General features: G+C 39.8%; 1 long non-coding RNA gene across 1 annotated transcript in view; it reads left to right on the top strand.

Moving 5' to 3' along the window:
- LOC142745677 (uncharacterized) overlaps positions 1 to 20,153 on the top strand; it is a 436,552-nt gene that overhangs the window by 120,314 nt on the left and 296,085 nt on the right. The gene's annotated exons all lie outside the window — the stretch shown is intronic.

Genomic DNA, 20,153 nt, shown 5'->3' with positions numbered 1-20,153 from the left:
AACGCTGATGCTGCTGCAGAATCAACTGTAGCCTCTGCTGCCGATGTGGCCGTCACGATGCAGGACCTGTGAGTGACGTCACAGATCTGCACTGTCAGAAGCTGGGCGTTCTGAAGAGAAGAGGATGTTACTTCTCTTCACAGCGCCCAGCTAGTAAAAGTATTAAAAACGCCCCGATGTACGCACCTAATACACGCCCACTTGGACTTTTACTTTTAAACACACCCACTTGGACTTTTGCAAGCCCATTTGCATAATTACAAAAATGGTCATAACTTGGCCAAAAATGCTCGTTTTTTAAAAATAAAAACGTTACTGTAATCTACATTGCAGCGCCTATCTGCTGCAATAGCAGATAGGGGTTGCAAAATCTGGTGACAGAGCCTCTTTAAGCAATAAATGGAATGCAGAATTCCAGGGCAGGCATAAGACGTGGACTGGCATCTCTGCCAAGCAGTAATTTGGGTAAATAAGAAACTGGGTAGACTGGATTGCCAATTTATTTTTATAATAAGAAGTTTCTTTGTGCTGTACTTTGCCTTGTGCTCTGTATTAAAGCGATAAAGATAGCCAGAAACTACATGTACGTAAGACAAGAATGCGTAGATATACAGAGCTATGGAGCAATAGGCCCTTTCATAGTCGTGCTCCAGTCTTGTGATAATCCGTTCATTATGCTTCTGTCATTTTATTGTTGATTGAACTTCTTACAAAAATGCAAAACATCCAACATTAAATAATTGAGAGAATGCCACATAGCCTCAGGTAAATACCAATGGAAGAGAGCTGTCAATCAGGTCTATTTGCTCTCCATAAATCTTTTCCGGTTACATAAGTAAAAGTTATCACAGTGTTCTCCTGCTCGCTGCCTGCTGGCTCTGTTGTCAGCGTGAACACATTGCTCAATGAGGCCTAAAGGTGTGAATCTGTTGACCTGCGCATTTACGTTAACGCCTTCTCCAAATGTAGACATTTAACTCCACTGGTATGACTGGGTCCTACAGAAATGCATTGTTTGTATCATGGCACAAGTGATGTTTACAGCGATGAGATGCAGAAAGTGTTATGTGTACATTGTGCACTGGTATGCGGAACAGCATTTTTCCTTGTGCCACATACTTTTTAATATAATACCAACTATCCTTCTTTCTGTATTCACAATCTCTCCTCTAATTGTATTTCTAGTGGATATTGGTCTAACTGGTCATTTGAGGTTTTGCCTCCCAGTAGTCAGAATAGGGCTCCTTAATAGTTATAGCAGTTCTCTCCCCACTTCTCCAATAGGTGACCCTCCCTAACTACTCCAATATTCACTACAGGCCTCCTCTCTTCCATTAGTGACCACAGTGGGACAATACCCTTTTCCTCAGTAATATTCACAACAGGCCTCCCCTCTTCCATTAGTGACCACAGTAGGACCATACCCTTCTCCTCAGTAATATTCACAACAGGCCTCCCCTCTTCCATTAGTGACCACAGTAGGACCATACCATTTTCCTCAGTAATATTCACAACAGGCCTCCCCTCTTCCATTAGTGACCACAGTAGGACCATACCCTTTTCCTCAGTAATATTCACAACAGGCCTCCCCTCTTCCATTATTGACCGCAGTAGGACCATACAATTTTCCTCAGTAATATTCACAACAGGCCTCCCCTCTTCCATTAGTGACCGCAGTAGGACCATACCCTTTTCCTCAGTAATATTCACAACAGGCCTCCCCTCTTCCATTAGTGACCACAGTAGGACCATACCCTTTTCCTCAGTAAGACAGCAACAGCAACCAGCAAAATTCTGAATGCAGCGCTGGACTAACTCAGAGGCATACACACAAATCATAGGGCCCCATAGCAAAACTTGGTATGCCCCCCACCCCCCCACTCAGAGCTCTGAAACATGTACTACTTTTTCTAAGGTTAATGTTTACTGTAATTTCATATTTGATCTTTATAGGGGGTCGAGCTCTGATTTTAGGGCATAGGGGATGCTCCAACATACATAGACGTACTATGTGGCGTGCAACAGATTCATGAATAGGGTGCACCCTCTGTTGATCACTCTGGTTGAGGATAAAAACAATGCCAAGTCAGACCTGGTGTGTTTCAAACACTTTTGTAAGTAAAAAAAAATGGAGACATTTTTTTATAATAAAGTTGTGCTAAGCATGGTCCTAAAGCTCCACTTCATAAATATCGTGCTTAGTCTGAATATCATACTTTTGAATGTATTTAGGCCAGGCAATTGTTGTCTGTTGTGAATAAATTTGTAAATCTCCCTCATACAGCCCCAAATCCCCTGCTACCCTTTCACACATTCATGATAAAACTCTGTCTGCAGCCATCACTAGGGGGAGCTCATTGCATATAGATTTATACAGATACTATGGAATGGAAGCTGTATAAATCTCTATTCAATGAGCTCCCCATAGTGGTGACTAATGAAAAATGCTATGACACTCTCGGGAAGCAGGAATTCAGTGCTGGGCCCCTTCTCACCACGGGCCCTAGTGCAGCTGCATGTTCTGCCTCTATAATAAGTATGCCACTGTTAAATGCATTTAGCTGTAATATACTATAACATGATGTTCAAAGGTGAATATATGTTAGTTCACATAACGTTTTTTGTTTATGTTTTCCATAGGTCTCCATTGTCAGATTGAGGGACAAAAGAGTGTGCTTTTGGTCTTCGTCTGGTGGGTTTACATCAGTATACCGCAAGAAAAAGGTATAGAATAGCATAGAATACGCTATTTCATCCTGCAGAGTCCAGTAAAAAATCCTATATGTTAAACTTATAAAAAAAAAAATTACGTGGTAGCCTATAGGTGAGGGATGCCACTATATGCATCCCGCTGTGGAAAAAAAAAAAAAATGAAACAAAGCGCACTTTGTGCATGAACCTGTATAATACGAGTAAAAAAAAGGAGGTGCTGACCTGATAATGTTATGCTAGGAGCATAACATCCAAAGATGCGTGTCCAAGTATACACTTGTATGAGACAGTTGCAGCCCAATATCCGATACGGAGGTTTAGGGACAAACTCCGCTATATAAATCCAGGAGATAAAGGGGTAAAAGGACGGAATATCCAAGGGCGCAGCCGTGTCGAAAAATACTTTATTTGTACAATAAACAACAGCAATACATGTGTTTCGAAGCCGTACCGGCCCCTTCGTCAAGTTTAGTACAAGTGATAAGTCCATTGACAGTGTCTCTGGTTATATAGCCGGTTTATGAGGTCGGTAGTCTAAATGACTACATGGTTACGTTATAGGTCAAATGATTAATTGTAAAGGCAGAGTACGGCAAATAAATTTAAAAGATTATACACTTAAAGGGAACCTGTCACCAGCATTTTAGCTATAAAGCCAGCAATACCTGGTGAAAGTGGGTGAAAAATCATTGTCATCTAAGCTATAAATATGTTCTAAGTAAGCTCTGTACCTTTAGTATTCAGTTTTTCAGTGGTCCCACGCCGTATGCAAATGAGCAGAAAAGAGTCAAATCTTCATCTGAAAAGAGTCAGATTTTCATTCCTCCAGCATCTCAGAGTGGACTCCACCTCCTTCTTTTTGATTGACAGCTCCTTAGCCAGTCAGGGCCGGACAGGTGTCGGTCGTGGGCGGGGTTAAGAAGCTGAGTCCCAGAGGGAAAACTAATTACCATAAATGGTGGGAAGAGTTTAAACGACTACATTTACTGACAGAGGAGGACTTCAGGAAAGAAGAGAACAGGAACGAACTCTGGACAGCTGCGGCCATTGAGGAGTCAGGCGAGTTTGACAGGTAAGATGTTGATGACAGGATCCCTTTAAAGAGGCTCTGTCACCACATTCTCAAATCCCTATCTCCTATTGCATGTGATCGGCGCTGCAATGTAGATAATAGTAACGTTTTGTTTTTAAAAAAAACTTTCATTTTTGGCCAAGTTATGAGCTATTTTATATATATGCAAATGAGGTTTGAAATGGCCAACTGGGCATTTTTATTCGTTATGTCCAACTGGGCGTGTATTGTGTTTTTAACTGGGCGTGTTTACGTGTATGATGCTGACCAATCAGTGACCAGTCAGCATCATACACTCATCTCCATTGATTTACACAGCAGCGATGTGCAGCCACATAAACAGAGATTAACGTTAATCAAGTGTCCTGATAATGAATACACATGACCATCCAGCCTGGACGTCATGTGTATTCAGAATCCTGACACTTCTGAATCTTTTCTGTGAGATTTGCAGTAAGGGAAACGAAATCTCGTTTACCTCCGTAATCTCGCGAGATTTCGTTTCCCTTGCTGCAAATCTCACAGAAAAGATTCAGAAGTGTCAGGATTCTGAATACACATGACGTCCAGGCTGGATGATCATGTGTATTCATTATCAGGACACTTGATTAATGTTAATCTCTGTTTATGTGGCTGCTGTGTAAATGAATGGAGAGGAGTGTATGATGCCACTGGTCACTGATTGGTCAGCGTCATACACGTAAACACGCCCCGTTAAAAACACAATACACGCCCAGTTGGACATAACGAAAAAAAAAACGCCCAGTTATCCATTTCAAACCTCATTTGCATATATATAAAATTGCTCATAACTTGGCCAAAAATGAACGTTTTAAAAAAACCAAAAAACTTTACTGTTATCTACATTGCAGCGCCGATCACATGCAATAGGAGATAGGGATTTGAGAATCTGGTGACAGAGCCTCTTTAAAACAAACCATTTTTGCAGTAATATAGAAGACCATTAAAAAGGATGTTAATAAGATACTACAGATTAATGATAATTAAAACAAGAGATATAAATATTTAAATGATCAAATATTCAAATTATATATATATATATATATATACATATACATAAGTGATGTCTTGACAAAATACATATAAACGTACTCTTTTAGTTTACAAAACAATTATATGATGTTCTTATCTGTATTTTATTAGTCTAGCTTTACACGTTCTCAATGCGAAGCTGTCAGTAGTGTGCATTGTTGTCATGGTACCATGACGCTCAATATAAAAGACAATTAAAAAGGATATAGATAAAATATTACAACTTAGAGATGATTAAAAACAAAAAGTATAAATCTAGATATAAAAAATCTTAAGTGTATATCTATATATATATATATATATATATATATATAAATGTGGCATCTTGAAAAAATATATATATTTATGAGATGGCTTCGAAGAAGATATATATATATATATATATATATATTCCTTTAGGTCAGAACAAATATAAGATGTTTTTATACATATTTTATTATTCTGGTTTAAAATGTTCTTAATGCGAAGCGGTTAGCAGCGTACATTGTTGTCATAGTAATGTAACGCTCATGAATGTGAGTCATCGAAAGTGTATAGAAGAAAAGGCTGCCCGTAATGATAACCAACATCAGTGAGTATTTATACATGTATATATATATGTATATATATATATATATATATATATATATATATATATATATATATATTTATATGTTTCCATAGATGTATGATTACATGACCAAACTCAATATTTATCTAGAGAGGTTTCGGTTTGGTCTAGAAGAAACAAAACGACAGAAGTGGCAGAGAGATGTAGAGGACTATGCTAATGGGAATATCTATAATTGGCAAATAGAACAGAAGAATTCCCGCCGATTTGTGGGGAATGATTATTTACAAAATAGACGCATACGAAATGACGAAAAACGAAGCGTCAATCCTATGGTGGAGAGAGAGGAACGAGATTTTTTAGGACAAGCGATGGACGGAGGACGGATGAAAGACACCAACGAAGAACTCGACGGGGGGGAAGGAAGCACTTCAGGAAACGTAAACCCCAAACAACCCAGGCTGCCCAAATCAGTGATGACCCGGACACAGTCTCTTCGCAAGATGGACTATCCACAGAAACACTAGTGGTAAATATTTCCTCTGTCATATTAACCAAAGCTCAATACACAGTACTCAATAAGGGATTGTCATTTTGCCCTACGTCAAAAACCGACTGGTTTGAATTAGAACTGGACCTATACAGGTTTTACCGTGCAATTAAATTGAAGGCATGGTTTGCAGAGCGAGAATACGCTCGCGACAATGATGGGATGGGGGAATTAAAGTTATGTGATTTCGATCTTTCACTTAAAAGTGATTTTGTGCCCTTTTGTAATTTACCAGCGATAGAAACATTTATTACAGCTGTGAAATTGGATATCGATAGTTTAAAGATGAAATCTAATACCCAGAGATTTAAACACCCCAACATGACTAAAGAGGAAATAGAGGCACTGGCAGAACTAAAGGGTAATAATAAGATAACAATCAAACAAGCAGATAAAGGGGGAGCAGTAGTAATCATGGATACTGAGGGATACATTGAAGAGATTAGGAGGCAGTTGCAAGATAGACAGGTTTATAGAGAGTTGATATCTGATCCTAAGTTTATCATAGGAGGAGTCATAGAGAGAACGTTAGAGGAAGCTATACAGAATAATATTATTGATAAAGATCTTAAACAATTTTTGACCGTGATACATCCAGTTACACCCATATTATATGTACTCCCGAAGATACATAAATCTCTTGTGAAACCTCCAGGTAGACCCATAGTTTCTAGTATTGGATCTATCCTGGGTAATATCTCAATTTTTTTAGATAAAGCACTGCGCAAGTATGCCATTGAGGTCCCCTCTTATATCCGTGATACCTCTGACTTTCTACTGAAACTACGAGATATAAATATACCTGCTACAGCCCTGCTGTGTTCGTTCGATGTAGTGAGTCTCTACACATCGATCGATCATGACAGAGGGATTTCATCAATACGTAAAACCTTGATAAACAGTGAATATACACCTGCCTGTATAGAGTTTCTGCTTTCTCTGCTGAATATTGTTCTGAGACATAACTATTTTTTGTTCCAGGATCAGTTCTTCGTTCAGTTGAGGGGTACGGCGATGGGAGCCAATGTGGCACCAACGTATGCCAATATCTTCATGGCAACTTTGGAGAGAGAGTCGGTTTATGTATCCCACCACTTCAGACGGGTTCTGAGGTGGTGGAGATACATAGACGACATCTTCTTCATATGGCTGGGGACAGTTGAAGAACTAGATTTGTTTCATAAATACATGAATAAAATAGACAAGGATGTACAATTCACTTTGGTACAATCGAGTACTTCAATACAATTTCTAGACACCACAATCAGTAAAATTGACACAAGATTAGCGTCAGATATCCATACAAAAATAACAGATAGGAACAATCTTTTGAGATACGAGAGTAGCCACCCAAGGAGCTTGGTAAAGGCATTACCTTATAGCCAACTACTAAGGGTAAGGCGAATAGTTGATGGAGATGAAACAAGTAATAAGAGACTAGATGAAATGGGTAATAAATTCACCAAACGAGGTTACCCTAGGAAACTGATACAATACCATAGAGACAGAGTCACGAAGTCCAATAGAGATGAGCTCCTTTCCACACAAGGATTCGAAAAAAACAAAAAGGATAATAACAGGAGAATACCCTTTATATCTACATACAACGAATCGAGTAAAGACGTAGCAAAAATAATCAATAGACATTGGCCGATACTTAACAGTAACTTAAAGTATGTCCCTGAGTTCTCTGTACCTCCACTTTTGTCTTTTAAACGATCGAGGAACCTGAAGGATAGGTTAGTAAAGGCTGATGTTGGCACGAACAAAAAATCAACACAGACGTTTTTTGGAAGGCAGAGATTGGGGTGTTTTCCCTGCCTTAATTGCGTAAATTGTAAATATTTGGTTAAAGGAGAAAACTTTATTCACCCTGTAACTAAAATGGAATTCAGAATCAAACACTTTCTTACCTGTACATCTGATTGGGTCATTTACATGATACAATGTCCGTGTAACCTTTTATATATAGGAGAAACCACTCTTGATTGTAAAACACGTATGAATAATCATAGGTTCACCATACGCAATAAAAGGATGGATTTGCCGGTATCCAAGCATTTTGTTGAAGCGAAACATACTGAAAAGGATTTGCGTTTCAGAATTATAGACCATATTCCCAGACCTAGACGAGGGGGGGATAGAGTATCTTTTCTGAAAAAACGTGAGCTAGAGTGGATATATAGGCTAAACACACTACGTCCCTATGGACTGAATGCTGATTTTAAATTGAGTGGTATAGGATGAGAGGCAGTTTGCCTATATGCCCTGCTTTGTACTCTCCATTTCAGGCTGAAATGTATATTAGACAGAATGTATACATTATTCTGTTTAACTTAATGATCTATCTTTTATGTTCTTTGTTTATTGCAGATCAACTGTGAAAACTCACCTAGCACGGATCCCCTCATTAGAATACCATGCGTATGACTAGAAGAATCGAGTAAATTGATCGTTAGTCTACTGTTTATTCTAAATAATAATGTGATGATTATTCTTGATAGAACAGCTTTGAATTATAATTAAACCGTAAAAATTAACACAGAGTCTGAGTCTGGTATGGGACAGGAGTCCTGCTTCCAATCCCCATTTCTGAGAAGTTATCGAGGCTCTTTTTGGAACTACACAGGCACGATCTGTGTATAACGGATCGAGCTTTGTGGTATGTACCATCAAGGGTGAAATGTCTCCATTTATTTTGGGGACTGTCACCGCTTGTTGAGCCTCTAAACTAACCCAGAGGGTAGAAGCACTATATAAATTTCTGTTTTTTAAACAATAAATTTGACTCACAATGTGTTGTTCCTGAATGGGACACAAGGGGTTATTCAATTACAAACGTAATTCATCGATCTGAGCATGCGCGAGATGCGTTCCATGTACGAGTGCGTGTCATGACTCAGGCTGGAATGTTATGATTGGTCACGTGGTTAACTTGTTCCCGGAAGTCACTGAGACAACGAAACAGCATGGATGAAGTGAGGGGATCCGTTAGAGGGTGAGCTCAATAGTAATGATTAAAGCATTTTTTTAAAAATCATGTATGTTATGCACCTGCACTTTATGAATAGCCACTTATTCAATTAGATCTTATTTAGATCTTTTTACACATTATGGGTGTTATGCCCACATAATAACTATGATACACAACGATTACTGGAATCACATGGAAATGCACTGTTACTATCTTTATTATAAATCTTTGCTGGAAACAGAGAACTGTACAATACTGTGTTGATTGTATTTTTTATTGTTTAATCATGCTCTTTGACAAATCATGTATTTAAATGTGCACTGTTCACTGAAATGTACTGCTTGAGAAAGGCCCCATGGAGCAGGGCTGAAACGTCGCATTAAAGTGATCCTATTTTTCACAAATATCGGAGTGCTGTCTCGTATTTTGGAGGTTATATATATATATATATATATATTTATATGTTTCCATAGATGTATATATATATATATATATATATATATATATATATATATATATAGAAATTTTCCCATTTAGCTATTTGGAGATGTTTATTAGAATTAAATAATGGTCTCATTTAATTCGTTTAGGCCTGTCGGTTTTTGTGTCTTCAACTTATAAATCCAAAAGATTTCTCTTTTACAGAGAGTATTAAAACGATCTGTATGGTTTTCTTTGATTTGGTCAATTGGGGTGATAGTGAAACATGTAAAATTACCCTCATGTACTAGTGTACAATGTCTGGACACACTATGAAGTAAAACTTTATTTTTACAATTAGACCTGTGTTTATTTAGTCTACAATGTAATGGCTGAGTTGTCCTGCCTACATATTGAACACCACATATACAATTGATTAGATAAATCACAAAATTGGACTGGCAGTTTAAATTTGCATCAATATTAAATATTTTTTCCGTTTGTTGAGACTGAAATGTACAGGTTTTATCAGTGATGGATTTACAACAGAGGCATCTACTTGTTCCACATTTGAAACTACCCATTTTGGACAAGGGTTTACATGGTTCTAGCTTGTGTCCCAAATTGCTCTTTAACACAGAAAGATTCACTAGACTTGGGGCTAGGATATTTTTAATAGTTTTAGCCCTTTTAAAAGTAATTGGCGGTTTCAGAGGTAGGATTTTTTGAAGAAAAGGATCAGTTTGGAGAACATGCCAATGCTTGTTGAGTATGTCTCCTATTTTTTTTATATGATGTGCTGTATTGCGTAATAAAATTAAATCCAACGTTTTTAATCGTATTGGTATGTTCTTGGTATATGGCATCCGTCACAGGCATCAGTTAGGGTATGTTCACACGCTTAACCAAAAAGTCTGAAAATATGGAGCTGTTTAGGAAAAACGGCAATACCCCATGATAAAAAATCCTAAGAATTAGAAAATTGTTCTAATTAAATCATCTCTATGCTGCATCCAAGGAGACCACACTTTCAAGAACTCCTCGTAAGTATCCTCCACTCTATTGGAAAGTTCTTCCATGCGACAGATTTGGTTAACTTTGTCTACCCAATTACTAACTGAAGGAGCAGTAGATTGCAACCAGTGCAAAGGTATTAACATTTTTGCTGCAGCTAGTAAATGCGTATGTAAATGCTTTTTGGACATTGTCATGGCGTTTGAAGAGAGCCCCAACGCTATGTTCTCTAACGACAGAACCGCATCTGTGCCACATACCAAGTTAATGAATCTCTCTATCTGTGTCAAAATGGACCTAACCCGAGGGCAAGTCCACCAGATATGTGACAAAGATCCCTCATGAGACTTACATCTCCAACAGAGAGCACTTGGGGCAAAACCCATACGATAAAGAGCTTGCGGAGTCTTGTACCATCTGGTGAGCAACTTATAGTGATTTTCTTGTAGTTTCACACACCTGGAGAATCCATGTGAATTGCACATTACCACATTCCTCTCCTGATCCGATAGCTGCAGTCCGAGCTCCGTTTCCCACGATGCTATGAAAGATGGCAAATCCTTCCCTTCAATTGCCAAAAGTTGGTAATAAATCTTAGACATATTATGTTTACTCCCTTTATGAGTAGCTAGAAGCTTCTCAAACCACGTGAGCTCTCTAGTTATCTTGTGATCTTTTAAAAATTTAGCACATACTATTTGTATATGATGGATCTGAAGAAAGTTAAGCTTCGAAGCCTCAACATGCATCTTAGACTGGATCTCCTCTGCTGTAGGTACTCTATTGTCTGACATAAAATCTCTAATCTGTACTCCTGCAAAACATTTCCATAGGTCTGAGTTAGAACCACTCCCCAATGTAAGAAGTTTAGATAATGCCGCTACTGGTAGCATCGGTGACGGTTGAGGAAGCACCTCATCTGACAGGCCCACCTTAGCCCAAACCGCTAGAGTGCCTTTCATTAAAGGATTCTTCATAGATCCTATGTCCTGTTGGCTTGGCGCCCAAAGAATCTCTAAAGGATTATCTACTCCATATACAGAGTCCCTAGATAGCCCTCCTAGCTCCTCAGATTCTGCAGCCATATCCAACCATCTCTGTAAATGTATAGCCTTGTAGTAACTCTCTACACTAGGAAGTCCCATTCCTCCTTGACGTTTACTCCTTGTGAGATTGCGATATGATATCCGCGGCCTTCTTTGTTTCCACAAATATTTGGAAAACATTTGTTGAACTGTCCTGAAGAAAGTTCTCGGTAGGTAAATTGGAACCATATTCATAATGTAAAGTACCACAGGTAGGATGTAGGTCTGGAGCAGGTTCCGTCTTCCCATCCACGATATGTATGGGATATTATAGGAAGAAAGAAGATCTTTTATCTTCCGAAGGAGTGGTTGGTAATTTAATTTGTATAAAGCATTGAGATCTGCAGGCAATTGAATACCCAAGTATTTCACCGATTCCGAAGGTCATTGGAATTCAGAAGCCGATGCCAGTCCCCTCACCTGTCTCTGAGGTAATGTAACATTAAGAATTTCCGACTTAGTATAGTTTACTTTGAAATTAGACACCAGTCCATAACTGTGAAAAACTTCCAAAATACATGGGATAGCTCTCACTGGATTTGTGATGGTAAGTAGCATATCATCAGCAAATGTGTGAACCAAATGCTTTTTTGAATTTATATTTAAGCCCTCAATACGTGCATCCTGCCTCAAGGCCTGCAAAAGAGCCTCCAAGGTCAAAATGAATAAAGAGGGTGAGAGAGGACATCCCTGTCTTGTGCCATTCCCAATTGAAAAGGAGGGAGACAAAACCCCATTCACCCGTATCTTAGCCGATGGTTTGCTATATAGCGTAAATATCGCCTTGATAAACGGTTCTGGAAATTTAAATTTAGCTAGTGTGGCTGCCATAAAGTCCCATGCCACTCTATCAAATGCTTTCTCCGCATCCGTACCCATGAGCACCAGGGATATTTTTGAATCATGCGCTTTCTGAATGTAATTCATCAGGCGAATGGAGTTATGTCTACCCTCCCTACCTGGCACAAAACCTTTCTGATCTGAATGCACTAAGGTAGTTAGGAACTTTCGTACTCGCGTGGATAGTAATTTAGCCCATATTTTGAGGTCTAGATTTAAGAAAGATATAGGCCTGTAACTAGAACATAAGAGGGGGTCCTTGCCCTCCTTAGGTAGAATCGTGATATACGCTTCCAGTGACTGCGCCGTTAATTTATTTCCCCGTAGCAACTCATTATATGCTTTGACCAAAGGAGGTAATAGTATGTCTTTAAATTTTTTACAATATTTGATAGTTAGTCCGTCTGGCCCAGGGCTCTTCCCTGAGGGAAACGAATGTAAAATTTTTGACACCTCTGCCAGAGTCACCGGAGTCAGAAGTTCCTCCGCATCCGCGTCCGAGAGTGTAGGTAGAGTTAGTGGCCCCAAAAAATCTTCAATCTGTGTAGATCTGGAGATATCTGAGGTCAGGGAAGGAGCAAGGATATTGTATAGACTCGAGTAATATTCCCTAAAAGCTCCTGCAATATCCTCAGTATTCGTACATGTATTGCCTGCTGATGTTTTAATCATATGAATAAAGGCCTTCTCTTTTTTCTTCTTGATCAGTGCCGTCATTAACTTTCCCCCCTTATCCCCGTGCGCGTATAACTTCTGTTGATAGTGCACCATATTAGCTGCCAACTTTTTATTCAAGGAGTCTTTTAAGTTATTCCGAAGAATCTGCAATTCAGATTGTAACTTTTTGGTTGGGGTAGTTTTATGTAACTTTTCAGTCTCTGCGATTTGCGATAACATCATTAATATTCCTTTCTCCCTATCTCTCTTTACTTTTGTTCCTAGTGAGATTAATATGCCCCTAATGAATGTCTTATGCGCTTCCCATAATATAGTCCCCGACACATCATCAGTGTCATTGATTTCAAAGTAGGTCTGCAATGACTCAGTCAATGTTTTGGCAGATCAGGTAAATCCAGGAGGGTTTCATTTAGCCTCCATGTCCACTCTCTAGGAGATAGCTCTGCAACTTTCAGCGTAATAAACGTTGGTGCATGATCTGAAACCGTAATCTGTCCAATACTGGCTGACTCCAATGATGGCATAAAATGTGCATGTATAAGCAGGTAATCCAGTCTCTGATGGGAATGATGAGGGTGTGAGTAAAACGTATAATCTTTTTGTGTAGTATGCAGTATTCTCCAGGAGTCATGTAAGTTGAGTTCTTGGAACTTGTTTAAAAGTTTCCTTCTACCGATCTGTGGAATGGTTGATTTTTGTGTTGAAGAGTCTAGCTCTGGGTTAAAAGTTAGATTTAGATCTCCCCCTATAATAATAGGGCCTTCTGCAAAAGCTCTCAACTCCTCTAAAATGTGAAGTAACCATGGAACCTGAGATTTGTTGGGAATGTACAAATTTGCTAAGGTGCATGTGAGTGCCCCCAATTTACCTTTGATAAATAAAGCTCTGCCATCCTTCGCATCATGCCTAGCCAAGAATACAAACGGTAGATCCCTATGTAGCGCTATAGAAACTCCTCGTACTGCAGAGCCCGAACTGCAGCCATGGAACCACGAAGAAAAATAGTTAGTAGGCAATTTAGGTATTTTTTCAGCTTTAAAGGGAATGTGTTGCCAGAAAAACATGTTTTTTTTTTTAAATTAAACATTTAGTGTGTAGGTGATTAAACATTGTTCACATTTTTTTTATTTTTTTCACGAGTCGGGAAATATTATAAATTAGATTCTAATTTATAATATTTCCCATTGCTGGTCACTAGATGGAGCTATTCCCAAAATTGCAGCATTGCAAAATTGGGTAAAAAGCCCTCGCTCTAGTGAGCTCTCAGCATCCCCCCCTCCTTTATCCTGGCTAGTGCCGGGATAAACGAGGGGTTTGAACGGTCTATCCTCCTACACTGTGTGTCGCCATTTTTTGAGCTAACACACAGTGTAGTAGGTTCACATACAGTAGTAAACGTACACAAACACGAACATACATTGAAATCTCTTACCTGCTCCTGCCGCCGCGGCTCCCTCCGGCCCGTCCGCTCCGTCTGCTGCCGCTGGTCCAAGTGCACAAGTCCGGAAGCCGCGACCGGAAGTAGTAATCTTACTGTCCGGCCGCGACTTCCGGTCCACAGGAAAATGGCGCCGGACGGCGCCAATTTCAAATTGGACTGTGTGGGAGCGGCGCATGTGCAGTTCCCACACAGACGGCGTACACAGCAGTGGATGGGACGGGAGCCGTTCGCAGTCCCTATGGGACTGTGGCTGCCGTATTCCATGTCTGTATGTGTCGTTAATCGACACATACAGAAATGGAACAAAAAATGGCAGCCCCCATAGGGAAGAAAAAGTGTAAAAATAAGAAAAAGTAAAACACAAACACACAAATAAATATAAACGTTTTTAATAAGCACTAACATCTTTAACATATGAAAAAAAAAATTGTGATGACACTGTTCCTTTAAAATGTGTTTCCTGTACAAAAGCTACAGATACTTGTTCCTTTTTTAACAACGTTATTATCTGGTTCCTTTTCTGGGGCGAGTTCATCCCATTAGTATTATAAGTCGCTATCTTTATTGTCTCCATTTTTGTGAGATATATATTAGGCTGTTCAATTTGCTAAGGTATTGCTGGGGGTAGATTTGGGTATATAATGACAATCGACAGGGCAGGAGCAGGACAGGAGGAAAGAGGGGGAGGGGGACATACCACAAAACAGATATACCAACAAACAATAAGTGTCCAAGCACTATGTAACTGCCTCTCATATATGGCCGACTTGGCCGCATAGAATACAAAACACAACCCAATAGGTGTAGTAGAGGTCCCACTACCCACCTACTTCTATCACCATAGCATCGCTGCATAAGGGGGGGGGGGGAAATCCTGAGCCGAGGCCTGGCCCAGATCCATAGTATATTTTCAAGTGAAGAGAGATCAAGTACAAAGAAAAAACGTAATATCTAAAGAGAAGAACAGTGGAAGGAAAACCTTCCCGTTCAGGCACTAGACATAGAATGTCTGCCTTATGTGAATAACTGCCGGTCACTACCCATGCTACTTATGAGATTATATATTACTCCATTAACGTACTCGGCACTTTTGGCCAAGTAGTATTACCTCAGAACATAAGTGCTAAACCACACACTCATCCATATTCCACTAGCTGGAATTGCATGTCGTAGGTATCAAATGGCTTAGCCGCTTCAAGATGTTATGCTGGGTAGCTCCGTGTCGTAATATGTGGGGGCCCACATATCCTCACTACTCGCGCATCAAACTATGATATGTATCGTCTAGTATCTTAAAATACGTAGGCCCCTATCAACATGACTAGAAACATCAAACTTTCATATTATCTATCAGTCACAATAACATGCCTTATAAAACATTCCATACAGTGGAATTAAAATTAGCAGTTAAGGACATTAATAATTTGAAAAAACAACATAGCTCACGAACGAGACCGGACAGTTCAAGGCACATCATCCTCCATTACTTCTGCCCTTTGCTTCTTTCCACGTGGCGTTCTGTGTTTGGAATACACAGACCAAGGTTCCATCTTCGGCAGGTCTGGTAGCGTGATGTCTGTCTGAGCTGGTAACCAATTCTGTATCTGGATCGGGCGGATACCCAATCATTCCCATGCTTCTTCCAGGTCATTCGGAGTATGGATCAGGATCCTCTTCCCCTCCTTGATGATAGCCAGCCCGAAAGGAAAAAGCCAGGTGTAAGGTAAATTAATTTCCCGGAGTTTCGCCAGCAACGGCCTCATGATGCGTCTCTTTGCCAGTGTAGACGCTGCTATATCCTGATATAACTGTAGTGTAGAGCCTCCAAACGTCACCTTTTGCTGCTCTCTGTTAGCCGTTAAAATGGCTGCCGTATCCACGTAACTTAGAAGACCACAGATAACATCTCGTGGTGTGTCTGTCGGCTTAGGCCTAGGTTTAAGGGCCCTATGAATCCGTTCTATCACCACCTTTTCCGCCCTCTCTTCTCCCAGCAAGGCTGCAAATATTTGCCGCGCAATCGAAGGTAATGCCTCAGCTGCATACGATTCAGCCAGGCCTTTCAGCCTAATATTTTTCCTACGGCTTCTGTTCTCCATGTCTTCAATCATAGTCAGTGCCCTGTTCATTTGCGACTCCTGAACTTGCATCTTGTGCCCCACCGAGTCCGCATGGTTAACCGTGTCCGACATTGCCGATTCTAGCACTTCCAATCTGTGCCCCATACGCTTGAAATCTGACCTGAATTCCGTTATAACCGGCAGTATGGCTTGCTGTAGGGTTTTCTTCAGAAACGATTAAGTTATCCCTCCCGTGTCTGATATCGCCGCAGCGGCTCCACACATACTGTCGGCATCTGAGTCCTCAGACGCAGGATACGGCGCCATCTTGGAAGCTCCAGCCGCCGTTTGCGAATCTCGTTTCTGCAGGAATTTATCCAGGTCAGCCTGCTGTTTTTGTGATCCTGGGGTGCTCAATGTGTCACTGAGTTTGTCCTTTCCCGTCTTTACCATTTTTAGTATAATTGTGGCTCTTATTCTCTATGGATCTGAGCCGTCTTGTGAGGTGCACTGTCTTATGCTGCCACCACGTTCAGCGGTCAGGCTCCGCCCCCGATTTTCAGATGTTTTTTAAGCAATTTTTAAGCAATTTTTTACGCCCGTTTTTGGAGCTGTTTTTCTATAGAGTCCATGTCAAACGGCTTCAAAAACAGCTTTTCAAAATGGCTGTGTAAAAAACCTGCCCGTTGGGCAGATGTTTGGAGGCGTTCTGCTTCCAATTTTTCGACCGTTTTCGGGGGTTTACAGCCCGAAAAACAGCCAAAAATAGCCAGTGTGAACATACCCTTAAACATATATACATCATGAGCTTTTCAATAGCTTTTTATGATGTATCTGTTAACCAGATGCTATTAGTCTATGGGTTAGGCATCCGTCACAGCCTCCGTTTAACATATACAGTACGTCAGAAGCTTTTTCTGGCGTATATGTTAAAAGGAGACAAAAAACTGAAAGTCAACATAGCCTAAACAGTATAGAACAACTTTGAAGCTAAGTAGAATATTTAGGATGTAGTTATAAAATACATCTTGCCACTAGAGGGCGGACTGTAGCTTATTTTGAAAGAGAACTGCTGTGTGTTCTGCCTGAATGTTATGTTCCCATGCTCAACTGTGTAGCAAAACACTGCAGCTGCACTTCCCTATGCAGTGAAAAGAGAAGTAAACCAACGTATACCTGCCCGGTGGACGCCAAAAGGACATTATTTTGGCATCTGTCGGACCTATATAGGCCTATAGACCTTAACTAGGTTTACAAAACACTTTATATACAGAAGAACACATTCTATAACCAATATCATACAAATATTTGCCTGTTTACCCCTCAATATACAACAGACCAGACTACACTTTGACATTTACCATACAATGGGACTTGACAAGCAATGGGACATGACACTGTCCTATTAATTCCACCTAATGGGGTTGTGATGCAGTGGCCATAGAATTGTGCAACTAGTTGCAACTCCTGGACATGTAACATGCATTTGAAAACCACAACGATTTGCAGTATTACCAGATAGCAGCGTGGTTTTCGGCCGCCGCACACCCGCTAAGTGTGCCCTTACCCTTAACGTCAAGTCACTGGCATGTTAGGACATGTAATTCTATCACAGTCTGTAACATATAGATAGTTGTCCTTATTAGGAGAGTGTTTAAGTGGCCACTAGATGGCGACAAACTGCTGTCATCAGTATTGTATATACTAAGCAAAAATACATAAACATATAGTAGGGCTGACTGCGTATAAGGATACAATGTTTTATAGTTATATAAATAAATACATAGAATATAACATGCTGCACCTGATTAATTCCACAGAATTATGCTGCTATATATTTGCAAATTAATAAATTACATGCGGAGTGAAGATCTGCACGGCTAGTATGGATTATTATTAGCTGCCAGACGCCTGTTAAAATGATCTGATATAATCTGTCAATAATATCAGACCTTTCTACTTATAAAATGAGATGACTTATATCCTTACCCGCTGTCTGCAGGGAATAATTGTGTATGCAGGAGATAACTCCCAGGAGGCTATAATTTGTGAATCCATAGGAAGTCATTTAAAGCTGCGGCACTAAATAGTGTTCATCAGGAAAATGTGCATTTCAATGAACTGCATCCTGTCTGGAGCCTCTAGCTCTGAATTGCTGGGGTTATTTTGCCTCTGAGAGATACTATTTTCCATATACACTGCTGTATACATACTGTAGGTCTATCTCCATGAATAGGAGATGAAGTGTTCTGCAGCCCAGGACAGGCTATTGATCATTTATATACCTATTATATATTGTGCGTGTGTTTATAATTGATCTATTGACGCTTTATACTTTATATTATAAATGTATATATATTATCACTGCATACGAAATGTAAATGTAGATCATCAGTCTAGTCATATACCAACTAAGCTATTGTCTGTCTATCATTATATACTGAGAATTAGGAGGCTCTGTGCTGCAGATATTACATAATAGAAAAATTTTAGTGTGACATATATATATATATATATATATATATATGTATATATATATATGGACCTCATAATGGCGGACATGTATAATGCCCATGTAAATGAGGTTGTTAAACTTGTCCAAAGGGCTCCATTAGCCTGACGAAGGGAAAAAGTGTGTCCCATACGTTGGTATACCTTGTTTTTTGGAAGATGGAAAAGCGTAGTAGCTTTTCCATCCCAACTAAAAATGTATTCTACATGGTATAGATAATTTTAACATGGGAGCCAATGTGTGACGTATGCCTGTATGACGTTTAATGTATACGTGGGGAGATTTTACCGTCATATACATTAAACGTAGGCCAAAAACGTGATGTGCTCATAGCTTAATTGACGGCTGCTTATGGCTGCGTTCATATGTCGCAGTCAAAATTTCTTTCTTTTTTTTAAATCGCTACAAAATGGTGTTCGTGACGTGTCTGCAACGTGTGAACCCAATCTACGCAGACACCACTATGGAATACTTCACACACACTCATTTTTCTGCTTTTAAAAAGCATTTTTGATGGTATTTTTTACATGCGCTTTTTATTTGTCTCATTTGTGCAGCTGTTTTCCTGGCGTTATTTTGAAGTTCTGTAGAGAAGCCTATGGAGAAAAATAACAGAATTTTTTTTTCATACCCAGACTATGCTGTTTTTGATTTAAAAAAAGCCACTGCCCCCAAAAATGCTGCAGAAACAGCAGAAACCTAATTCACTTTAAACTTTAAGCTCGTATTTAACCCCAGTGTTTTTGACCTCGCCACAAAGTCTATAAATAAAAAGGGCTTACTTAGATGAACGTATATGTAGTCCATGTGATGGCCGTTTTTGTAACGGCTGTCACACGGCTGCATGTATTTCTATGGGGCTGTTTACACGGTCGTTGTTTTAACGGACCGTATGAAGGACCCATGAAAAAATAGGACATGTCCTATTTTTGTCCATTTTCACAGATCCCTCTACAGACTAAAGTCTATGAGGGATCTGTGGAAACAGGTCCCGCACGGGTGCGACTCAGATGTAAAAAACTGCAGTTTTTCAGGTCCAAGTTTACACTCTTAGGGTATGTGCACACACACTAATTACGTCCGTAATTGACGGACGTATTTCGGCCGTAAGTCCCGGACCGAACACACTGCAGGGAGCCGGACTCCTAGCATCATACTTATGTACGATGCTAGGAGTCCCTGCCTCGCTGCA

Source organism: Rhinoderma darwinii, chromosome 1 (genome assembly GCF_050947455.1).
Source record: "Rhinoderma darwinii isolate aRhiDar2 chromosome 1, aRhiDar2.hap1, whole genome shotgun sequence".
NCBI lineage: Eukaryota > Metazoa > Chordata > Amphibia > Anura > Rhinodermatidae > Rhinoderma > Rhinoderma darwinii.
This window is presented reverse-complemented; position numbering and strand designations above follow the sequence as displayed.